Below are 12,995 nucleotides of genomic sequence, written 5' to 3' on the forward strand. Positions count from 1 at the left end.
TCCCGCCTGCTCTCTATGTCTTGGCGCTGAGCAAAAATAATAGTTTTCTTCGCTGTTCTGGGTTTCTTTGGGGTTTTGCCGAGCCCCTCTGCCTCCCTCTTCTTAGAGGGCTACTTCTGGGTAGGGGTACCTAACCCCACCTACCCCCGTCTCTGTGAGCTGTTAGCGTCCTCCGGAGCCTTTCCTAGAGGAAGCTATTCACGCCGCCATCGCCACCGGATGCACCACCCCTTTTCCCAGTGTGGCTTTCAGCATACATGGCGCACTGTATTTTGGTGCAGCATTACACTCCACTGGTGTTAAAAGAGAATCTCAGTGGTCTGATTTAAAACTGGCATCCCATCCCCAAGCTCCAGTGTTAAAGAGAAGCATGCATAATACCCATCACAATCCTTTCTTTCTGATGGCCAAAGTCAAGAGAAGGATAAAACCAAAAGCATATGGAACACTTTTCTGCCCCTCTTTCAATCATGCTCTTTTTTTTTCTTTTCTTTTTTTTTCCCCCCCATTCCATTTTCACTTTCTGCCCTGGGGAAGGGTCAGCTCAGTCACATGGCCTCCAATAGAAGGTTCAGGCCTCAGTGAAATTTAATTTTCAGGGCCAGAAAGTTCACTCATTCTCTCAAGGTCCTTCGGCTCTTTGTGGAGAGGAGGCATTGCTGCCCATAACCAGTAAATTCCTGCAGTTACCTGCCCAACTTTACTTTCTGAGGTGCATCTAAAAGCTGCCCCTTTTCATTTCACATGTCCCTCAGTGGCCAATCCAGGCTAGATGGGAATTGTTCTGAAACTGCTTTCAGTGGGAGAGAAGATGATAAAGAGCTAGGACAACTGCTCAGCTAAGCCAAGAAAGTAGAAATCCCCCCCCCCCCCCCCCTTCTCTGGGCAACTCAGGGCAGCATGGGCTGATTACTTCTAGTTGTCTGTTTCCAGTTTCTTCCACCATCATTGGAGGGCTTGTGTTTTACCATGGTTTCCTCTGACACCACCCACCCCCTCATGTTATTCCTTTCACTCACTAGCACTATTGCACCCCTTTGCTTACCCACAGTCGCTTTCCTTCACTTGGTACCTAGTCCTGCTGTCTCTGGTAGTAAAAGCAGAACAGTTAAACTCTTTATTATCTTCTGATGCAGAATTTTGTACATCATCACATTATACATGTGAACTTCACCAGTTTTACAATGGGTGTCAAAATGAATCAATATATAATAGTTCTACCAAGACAGACAAAAACATATGCAACATTGTCAGGTCCTGAACCCCTTCCAAACTGCTGGGGCCCAGTAATTTGTATGAGCTCTCCTAACCTCTCCACTTGGCTGTGCTGACTCATGTAATGCAAGAGACCTAATCTCAGTTCTTTGAATTAGGCTACGAGCTCCATGAAGTCAAGTCATAGGCCACATTTGCTTCTGGGGCTGCATGTTGCTCACTCTTGCCATAGGCAATTGGTTAGAGCAGTGATCCTACAGAGGTAGGGAGAGAAGTGCTAGACCAACCCTTCCCCTCCCACCCAACATAAATGGTATTTTAACACCAAGGAACAAAATGATAGTTCAGATAGAGTGATTTAAACAAAATTTTCTTCTATTACTTTATTGGAAAAGATCTTAAGATTCCCATTTTCTCTTCCTTAAATTAATATTAAATAAACTCCATGGAGCTAGCAATGACCTTCCCCTTAGCTTGAAATAATATAATCCTTGAGCTAATTTTGACTTGATCATCTTGTTTGCCATTTGACTTTGTCACAGCTGCATTTCTGTGACCTAAAAACATTGCAAAGAGAAATAGAAATAGAATTAGACACCATCTGAACTGAAGTAATGCTGGAAAATTAAAGCTAAATTTGATCGCATGATCACAGAGATTTGTTCAGCTGCTTCTGAGCAGGAATAGTTCTTAGCATGGCCAGAAATACTGTTCATTAAGTTTCGTACTCTAAATACAACAGCAGCTATTTTAAAAACAAAGAAAACATAGCTTTTGCTGCAGAACCAATAAACCACTAGAAACATAAACTTATCAGGAGTGGAAATTATTCATCACTGCAAATTGTTTCTGATTTTGAAATATTCCCATCCCTAGGGTCGACTCAGCCTTGCATCCTTCCATAGGTCACTAAAAGGAATACCCAGCTTGTTGGGGGCAATTGGCTTACACATTGTAAACCACTTAGGGAGTGGTATAGAAAGGTATTTGCTATTGCTATTAAAGAGAATACAGGTGACCTTTTAACTAACTGCACATAATCATTTGTTAATATGGTTACACCAATCTCTTGAAGTAGTGGAGGGATTTTTGCCACTTCTCACCATACTAAACGATTTTTTTTTGTTGGGGGGGGTTCCTAAAACTGTTTTCATTTTTTGGTCAGATGAGCAACTGAATTATGACTGTACATAGCTGGGTTTATAAAGGGTCCTGTTTGTCATCATTTTAGCCAGGTAGAACACTGCAAAATGTGCCCAGCTGACATTGATAACATCAGTAGAGTAGAATCAACATCGAGGCCATGTGGAAAACACCATGACATATATCCTTCTGTTGCTTCCATGCTTCCTCCTCGACCAGAAAAATGATCAAGGAATTGATTTAGAATCCAGGGCCTCCCTTGGTGGATCTCCAGATGTTGTGAAATTAGAAACCAAATCAGCTCCAGCCAAAATGACAAATGATCAGGCATAGTAAGAGTTGCAGTTCAAAAAGCTGTGAAGATCCATTGTTGGAAACCAGTGGCCAAAGTGAATTTTGTAATGGGCCAAATGTTTCAATTATTTTATTATGTCTTGATAGGTGAGGAGGTAAAAATGTGAATCACATTTCTTACATGTTGTTTCATTTCTATTAAATTGTTGATGGGACCATTATGTCCAATTAGGGGGGAGGGTGACGTGTGGATTATATTTATATGTAGAAAATATTATTTCAGGATTCATCCTGAAATTTGTAAATGGTTGCTCTTCCTTTTCCTTAACTTTTACTTTCAGCACCTGACAAAGTTTACCAAGCTGTGTGAATTCCCCATGTTGGAAACTGGCCTATTTTTCCTTTTGTCATGGAGTGCCTTCCTGTCTGCTGAAGCTGCTGGTCTTACAGGTACATATACAAAAGAAAATAAGCACAAAATATTTTGGAACAAAATCTTATTAAGGAAGAAATTGAATGAAGGAAAAACAAATTTATGAACACTGTTCAGAATTCTTTAGCACATATAAATACTTCCACTGAGTGCCTTCATCTGGCATATTTTCTAATCTTAAGGACAATTACAAAGTATTGCTGGCTATAAAAATGTCCCATGGATGCAGGATCAAGGCTATTGCCAATATCCAAACAACAAAAAAACAGAAAACACATCTTAACATAAGTCGAAACATTTCTTTTAAGTATATATGACAACCCTATTTGTTTGCAAATATGTTTACAAATGCAGCATATTTGTTCAGACAATTTTCATTCCATTTTTTGTTGTTAAAAATACAAAAGTAAATAGCAGGTGGCTGCAACTTGGAAACATTGTTGACTAGTCTTCATGTGACTGACATGAAGACTACATCTCATTTTGTGTGAATTATATAAAAGAAAATGTCACTGAAAATGAAATAAAATGCAAACCATAAAATATCAATAATAATCACTACAGCAACAAAATAAAACAGAAGAAAATGAGCATCAGACACTTCTGCATTTTTGTTTTTGGCAAAACAAATTTGACCCCTGGAGTTCCAGAAGCAGAAAACTATCCTATGGGCCTACTGAAATGGACAACCTCTAATGGAGGAGTATACTTCCCCTTCAGAATAGATTAAACACTACTTGGGCTGCATCCGCACTGCAGAAATAATCCAGTTTCACACTATTTTAACTGCCATGGCTTAATACAGTGCAATTCTGAGAACTGTAGTTTGTTGTGGCATGAGAGCTCTCTGACAGAGAAAGCTAAATGTCTCACAAAACTACAGTTCCCATAGCATTCATCCATGAAAGTTAAAGTACTGTAGTATCAAATTGGATTATTTTTGCAGTGTGGATGCAGCCCTAGCCAGGTCACTTAGAACTGCATATATGTAACCACAGCTCTATCCTGTCTAGACTGAGTCTCAGTTGAGGAGGAAGATTTTTATTGATATGTCAGCCACATTAATTGTTTTTAGAAAGCTTTTGCCAATAACCATACTTTAAAAAAAAAATCATTAATTGTCTTATGAATTTTCTCTGTTTACTTTGAGTTGTCATTTACAACAGATATTGAAGAAAATTATTTAGTTTTCCATATTTTAAAGTTCTGCATACATGAGCCAAAGTTGTGATGAAGTTATCAGACATTTGTTGAAACCTTGATTTCAAAAGGCCCTTGCAGTATATTTGCAGATAACACTGTGAATAGAGTATAAAGCTCTAAGATCTTTTGGAGATGCCCTTCTCTCTGTGGGCATCTATGAAAACTACTGTGAAAATGTTGTGAGGAAAAATGTAGAAAGCCTTCTCAGTGGCTGCTCCCAGACTATGAAACGCTCTCCCTATGAAGACTAGAATGGCTCCCTACTTTATCTCTTTCCATTCGCAAGCAAATTTTAAAAAATATTATTTTCCCCAGAACCTGGGCTTATTGGGACCTGTGAACACAGGTTGTTGAGTAAAGTTTCCAGGGCCTCATATCTCCGCTCTGATCCTAACATCAGAACAAAACCGGAAACAAACGTATCTGGGAGGGCACATTCCTTTTTTGAGTGACTTGAACTTTTCATTACAATGAGTCAGGAAACCGTTTTATACCAGGAAGCTTGGCATGACTCTGGAGCTGAGAAGAACATTTATATTAAGAATGAGGTTTCCAAAAGCTTCCCACATCACTAATTGTTTCTATTTTCATTGCAAAAAGTGGGTGGGTGGTAGAAACATCCATCTTCAAACACAACACTGAAATAAAAATGGATTTTCCCCCTATGTAGTTTTGGTAATGGTCTATGTTCTTTGTTCCCATCTTTACACTGTAATCTGTTCAGGTAAAGATTCAGTAGCTGATCAATAAACTGCCTTCCCAACAATATACATCTGGTGCTACATGTTGCTGTATCAGTCAATATGACTTAATGTGTGGTCAAGCCAGATCACCATGGAAGCAACTGTTGTTTTTGTGTCAGCATTGTGTGAAAAAATTGTGCACTCTTCCTGTATCCAGGAGGGACGATGTTACTCATACCAGTTAGACAGAACAAAGGAGAGGACTACTTTAATGCAGAAGTGACAAAATTGAGGCAGACTTTTCTCAAGTGTGGTATAGTGGTTTGAGCATTGGACTATGGAGTTTATCACATGGGAAGAATTTCTCTTAATTTTGAATGAAAAGAAAGTGGGGCCAGAATGCATTCACATGAATTAGCTAGTTCAGCAAATTTATGTGAATTCAAATTGCATTCCAACTGACTTCCCATTGTCCGAAAATAGCTTGCCATTGCCCGAAATTGCATGTGATCACCTCTCATGCAATAATATGAAACCCCATGATTGCATTCGGACTGTCTTACCATTGCCCAAAATTCCGTGTGGTAGTCTATCACGCAATAACGTTAAACATCATGATTGCATTCGAATTGCCATTGGATTATACTTCCAATTTCCCTTTGCTGATAACGTCCTATGACTCAGGAGACAAGGGTTTGAATCCCCTCTCAGCCATGTAAACTCACTGGGGTGACCTTGGACAAGTCACAATTTCTCAGGTTCAAAGGATGACAATGGCAACCCCCCTCTGAATAAACTTGCCAAGAAAACCCCATGATAAGTTCACCTTAGAGTTACCATAAATCTGAAATGACTTGAAGGCATGCAACAATATGTATGTAGCTTTTGCTAACTGGGGGAGAGGGGATCAGGAATGAAAAGTAATAAAGCTCCCACTCAAACACAGTTCTCAGCCTATCAGATTTTGTTCCATGACACTGTCACTAAAACCAAATTCAGAGCCAATTTTTAAACTGAATTATTTGCTGCCATTTGATTTGATATCAGTAAGCATGCAAGCAAATCAGATTGGCTCCATGGCATTATGATACCATCATACCTACTTCAAGGTACCTGATTGGTTGGGATCATATAGTTGGATAGAATCACAGTGGGTTTGGGGGAAATCTTTTGCCTTCTCTCAAAGTACAATTTTCTGGACAAATGTTTATTATAGTCTTATATTTAACATTGCTTTTGTGTGGGCACCAGGTCTCCATTCATAATACCCCATTATAGTGCCATGATTCTACTTTAACTGCCATGACAACATTGTATGTAATTCTGAGATTTATGATTTAAGAGACATTTAGAATTCTTAGCCAGAGATCTCTTGTGGCTTCCCAAATTTCAAATTCCAGTATTCCATAGGTTATAGCCATAGCAGTGAAAGTGGAATCATAGCACTGTGTGTGGTGAAAAGGAGCCCTAGGAAATTCCAAGAGTCAACTAAAACAAAGGTGGGCAAAGTCCAACTTATGGGCCACAGGCAGTCTACCAGACTGAAAAATGTACTCCCAAGCCTCTGGAGACCCCCTGCTTGCAACACCTTGACATAAAAAAAAAATCCTGTTTCCCATTGCAACCAAGATGCTCCTACACATTTCCACCCCTTTATTATAATTTCTACATAACCTTCTCACTGCCTGTCTTCCCTCCATCACCAGAAGCAAATCTTGTCAGGCCCTCCAAATGCTCCCAGCCTGCCTTCCATCCCTGCTTTAAATCCTGTTTGCTCAACCCACTTGAACAGAAATCTTATTGGTCCCCTCCAAACACTTTCACCCCTCCATCCACCCCTCCTTGCTTCAATCCCTGCTTTATGATCTCTTTGTTCAACCCCCTTCAACAGAACTCTTGTTGGTACTTCTGAATGCTTCTCCTTCCTGGAAAGATAATTGTTGGATAGAGATGATAGATAGATAGATAGATAGATAGATAGATAGATAGATAGATAGATAGATAGATAGATAGAAATACCTCACTCCGAATGTACCCCCATCATACCACTGTTGCCCAGCCCTGCCCTACACGGATAAGTATGAGGTATTACACCTTACTTGACAGGGACGCGTAATGAGTGGAGTAGCAGATCTGCCTTATTCTGCACCCACCTGTGCAAATACTCTTTCCCATATGACAAAGAAAACAGGATTTTTGCCACTAGGAAAGGAAGATGCTAAACAAGAAGCCCTGGCAGCCCACCACAAAGGCTTCCTCTTACCATCAATGAAATGCTGAGTATATTTTCAGTATGAATACAGTTAGCCAATTTTAAAAAAAAAAAAAAAGATACTGCATCACAAATTGGTTTATGGCTGGCTTGCACTGTTGAAATCTTCATACATTCCTATTTTGCATGATGCTTGTGCTGCTGACAGAAGCAAATGTCCCCACCTCCCCTTTAATAATGAAATCTACACGACCTATCAACACAAGAACAATGCTTTAAAAATGGCCTTGTAAACAACTATTTACAAAAACACGATACTTGCAGAAGATTATAGATCTCAAGAAATTCTAACCCCGTTTACATACATCAGCTTTATAATAGCATCATTCCCCTCTTCCAACCTCCAACTAGGCAAAGGCTGCCACTCGTTGTATACAGCCCGTAAGCAGTTGCATGAAATAAGCAAAGAAATTGATCTCGACCTGAGCATTACTTTGGGCATTGTGTCTTTCCGAGTGACTGGAAAGAAAGAGAAGATGAGAGAAGCCAGCTGGAAACATAGTTTTAAGTTGTTCATAGTAGAAGGAGATCCTTCAAAACTCTAGCCACCATAGTCACAATATTCTATGTAATGTGAGCATCTATGTTTTAAGAGGCCTATAGTGTGAATTCTACTTTTCAATGCCAACACTCCATTATATTTCCACCCATCATGGTTTTATCCTGTGCCTTCTCTCTCAAATGCATGAGCAAAGTGGGCCTATGAACCATAGTTGATCCCCTGCCCATTCCCCAATGTCTTTTGCAAGCCTGCACATCCTCCTTATTGTCTTATAGTGCCATATTGAAAAAGAAAACGAAGGATGTTTCAAACATGCAAATCAATGAGAGATATTTCAAGAGCAGAAGTACCTAGGAAGATGCTTACTAATAAGTAGTAGTCTAGCACAATGTTTGACACACTACCAGATGACTAATGTTCATATGTCCATGTATCGCATGGTCACCTCGCAATTATCCAATCAGGTGCTTTCACATAACGGAGGAAGACATTTTAACTCATTCAGATCAGATAAAATAAAGTGGTAACGAATTTCACATGAGTGGGAAAGGGAACCTCTATACAGTATCTAAATAATGTCTCTTTACATTCATTTATAAATATAACATTTATATAATTATAAAGTTAATTTTTTGAGCGAGTAGGACTCACAAAAAAGAAAACATGGTCAGGAGAACCAAAGCTGACTGATGTTAGATACTCTAAGATGTGTCTACTGGATTTGGTGTCAAGTTATCCCCAGAAGTGGATCCAAATATTTTCTGAAAACAACTAAGTCTGGCATTTGGATAGAATACCTTTCTACTTTAAAATGCTGAAAAACAATGCTTTTGCTACAAGAAAAAATAGAGATGCCACAACAATGATTTATTGCCTGAAGCACAGCCACTTAAAAATAAAACCATTTTTTAGATGACAGGTACATACGTACAACCACCAGAATCAATTGGCACATGTCACTTTTCACCCCAAAGTGACATATCATAGTCTCTCCCTTCAGTCAGCTGGAAGTGTTTCATCCTGTTCTTTTAACTATCTGAACTCATAGCACAAATTTTAGGTGATAGTGTCACATGGAGTTTTACACTTATTGGTCGACATAGTAACTGGTTTTGAAACACGTCTGAGTGGAAAGTATAGTCCATATCGGTTTTCCAACCTAGAAGAAATGAACCTTAGAAGAAATGAGTTCTTGCTTATAAATGAGGACTGTTGAACCATTTGAAGGGAAATTTTTCTTCCCTCATGAGGAAATGAAAAGTAAAATAAATCTGTTTTCTGACCTGTCCTTTAAATGTCTTTCTCATTTACACAATAATTTTTAACAGCAGAAAGTTGTAGCTGTGGAACCATTACACGCTCCAGTGGTAAGGAGAGTCCTACCATGTACCACAATTATTATTGTAGTATAATTGAGTTCTGAAATTCTGTCACTGGCCCTAAAATAACGATCCTAATTAACTATTTTATTTGTGTTCATCAACTCATTAATATTGAGTTCTCAGAACACAGGAGCTCAAAAGCAATGTACAGTGGAAATATATGGATCCACCGGTCTGTACCAACTTGACAAACCAAATCAGCAGTAGCACATTAGATTTTGGCCCTAAAAACTCCAATACTTCCCCTGGATTGCCTTCATGTTGATGTTAAAAGCATAAGGGGTAGGACTACACCTGTACACCCTAGAGCTAACAGTCAAGAGGGCTGAACATCCAGTTACCCCACATCACCTTCTGGGACTATCGGATCAAAAGGGGGCTGGGCCACTGCAAAACAAGTCCCATACCATGATCATGGCCTCACTCCACCAGAAGGTCCGCCAACAGAAAATCATGACACACCTCCTTAAATTTTTCCAGCAAGGTCATCTACCAAAGGTGACCAGGCTGTTTCTGTCCCTAACCAAGCCTGAAACTGTTTTTCAGTTTATCTTACTTATCACCAGCCCTCATTCAAAGAAGTTTCCTGGCCTGACTGAAATATACCAACCAAGTAGGGACGACATGCAGCTTGTCTATGGGAGTCAAGCTATGTCATTTGGTGTCTCAGTTGCCACCATACCACCTGATTATGTTAAGCTGTAAGGAAAGCTGCAATTAGGACCTGCCCACTCTGGCTCAAAAAGAATAGATATCTTTAACCAGCTATTGCATGTTCGACATGTGCAAGGGTTTGAGGCCTGCTGTACAGATGCAGTTGGAACTGTTGAAATCCACTCAACGATGGAACATAGCTCCATTCTTAAAAACACTGTTCCTTGTAGAAAAGGGCTCATGGGGACCTTAGACTTGTCTGTGAAGTCCAGCTGGGCTAGAGTGGCCTAGATGTGTAACTCTATTAAAGAAAGAGAGAAAAAGATAAGTAAATCTGGTATGTTTTCGTTTTGAAAAAAATCATGCTGGGCCCTTAGTAATCAATAACATTGTTTTTCACTGTTGGTCACAGACTGATTATTATACGTAGGCAATTTTAGAGCCTTCTTGGCATTGAGTGGGGGATACAGATGGCCAGAAAAGGCGGTAGAACACCGCCCTTTCTCCCCGATCGTGCCACAGTGATCACACATCGCAACACAATACGCCTGGGAAAAAACCACAAAATGCGGCTCCTTTCTCCACCGCTGCCGAGGTGCCATTAGTGTCCTGGAGTGGCAGGTGATGTCCCTTGTGTGCTGCACCATTTTGGACGTGTGCATGAGGCATGTCCATCGTCAAATGTGCGTGTGTAATGCAGGCCCCGCCAATAGTGCCAGCATGTTGTAGTAGGGCTCGGATGTGGCAACACTCTTCGCTCCCTCCCACAAAGCAGCCCCAGGCCGGCGCATAGCACCATCTGTACCGAACTGATGTCAGTGAGAGTTTTTTATTCGTCCTCTAGCATATTTGGGGGACAAAGAGAAAGGGGGAGGGGGCTACATCCTATGCTTGTCCAAACACCAAAATCCATTTTTTATGTGTGTGTGTTGTGTGTGTGTGTGTGTGTGGTATATGTATAATATATATATAAGTATATATTACAAAACAACATCATAAAACATACATATACAATTCATACATTCATTTCCAGTCTTCCAGTCTTCTACATATACACAAACATGACTGCCTAGAGTCGTGACCATCCCTGTTTCATTTATTTATTTATTTTGACTTATCATATCAACAACTTATCCAGTTTGTCTTGTAGTTGTCCTCAATCCTTCTCTATTCCATCTTTTTTCCAAATTTCAGTTTCCCATCAGTAACAAACTAGCTTTGTTCTGGATTCAAACCAATTTTGGTCTTCTTCTTCTTCTTCCCTTCTAGTACTTAAAATCCCATATATTTTATATGTGTGGACTTTTCCCTTAATAAATCATACAATTTTCCATTCTTTGGTATCGCAGTTTCCTTCTCCTCTAATTCTGATTTGATTTGTTAAATTGTTTGTATCTGATATCGTTTTGAAATTAGATCATTTCCATCATTCTAATAATTAATTATCCTATCACCAATTGTATTTCTTTCTAAAGCCCATTACAGACGGGGATAAAGTACGCCGCGCTGTGCGTACTAAGGGTTAGAAAGGAGTGTCACTTCCTGAGCCCCTAACCCTAGCACCTCATACGTGTACATATGGGCGGTGCCCTATACACTAGGCTCGCCATGGCGAACGTCATGACTACTGCACGCGCCTCCAAATGGGTGGGTGCGGAAGTGAGTATGGCTGCTACATGAGGGCACCTGGGGCGCCCTTCCGACCCCCAGAAGGAGCTCCTTTCAGAGCTCCTCCACCTTTGCATCGCGGGCGCAGCCTTTAAAGGGCTGCGCCAGCGACACGACAGAAAGGGGCCAAGCGCCGTTTTCTCCTCTCCCCTCGCCACCACTGGGTGTCCTGGGGCTTGAAAGCCCAAGGACAACCCTCCAGGCCGCAGGGAAGTGGCCTTTTGCCGCTTCCCCGCACCTGGAAAGGCACGAGATCAGGGCCTCGAGACTGCCGTTTTGGCGCTGAGGCCCCGATCGCAGGCGGGAAAGGGCCGGTTACAGCGCCCCAAACGGAGGAGTCTGTATGCACCTTATTTCGCTACTATCTCGGCATAACCAATCTGGCACTGCCAGCAATATAAAAAAATCAATTAGTGTCATACATTTCACAACTAATGAAATTATCTTGAGAACTGTAAACTCAGCCTTAGTTGCGCATGATTTCACAGAATTCTATTTTCTAACATTTTCCTCTGGATTGCTTCTGGGGAAAATAATGGGTGTTTTATAAACTAAGATCCATGGGAGTCTCAAACAATACAAAAAATCAAGGCACTTCAACTTTACAGCTATCATAGTGTTGGGACTCGATATCTGTTCAATTGCAACAGTCCTTCTGGAAAAACAATAACCTGATAAATAGAACGAAAAAAATAATCTGAGTTGTAATTAGAATAGGGTCAATTGCTGGGCTCCGATGTCATGGCAAATGTCACATCCCTGGATGAGTGCCCTAAATGTTTAACTCAGCCAGTTTTCTGATGCTTCCTGTCAGCCTGACAAAACAGGATCCCCAAGAAAGCCTGTGTGTACTGCAATTTTTTCCTATTTGCATGGGCAATGTAATGGAAAAAAAGCCTCAAAGCAATATGCTGACACCCAGTTCTGTGGAAATTCAAAAAATGCGTCCTGGGAATCTGTAACCTGTTTTTGATTTGATACAAGTGCCTAGAAGCACGAATTCAGGTCTATTTAAGAAGATTCCCTCTAAACACCAGAAATCAATCTGAAATCCTGGAAAACTAACTTCCCTTCATTTTAAAGGATAGTTTATCAACCATTTTTCAACATAGCTCACCCATATAAAAACCTGTGTAATTGCTCAGTCTCACTGATATTGGTTCCGGTTGGCAGGTATAGTATGCTTGTAAAGCCAGAAGCAAAGTTTAGTTTTAAATCCTTATTCCGTGATGAAGAGGGAAACATACATACTGAAATGTTTTGTCCCAAAGTGCATTAAATTTACTACTTGTCTAGATTCTACTGGATCAATGTAATGAGTTAGTGTTACACTAATTACATTATGTCCCATCATTATTCCATTCATGGCATTTAGGAGGCACACACACCGTGTTCCATAGGCATAACCAGACCTACAATGGTAACCTAAATCCAGCAACGGTGTCTTAAATAAGCCCTGTAGAAATGTAAATCATTATTTTGGAATCAGACAGTGCGCTCAGTCGGACACCATTTAAATACTGAGTCAGTGCTACAGAATCCTGGA

This window comes from Sceloporus undulatus, chromosome 3 (genome assembly GCF_019175285.1).
Source record: "Sceloporus undulatus isolate JIND9_A2432 ecotype Alabama chromosome 3, SceUnd_v1.1, whole genome shotgun sequence".
In the NCBI taxonomy this organism is placed as follows: domain Eukaryota; kingdom Metazoa; phylum Chordata; class Lepidosauria; order Squamata; family Phrynosomatidae; genus Sceloporus; species Sceloporus undulatus.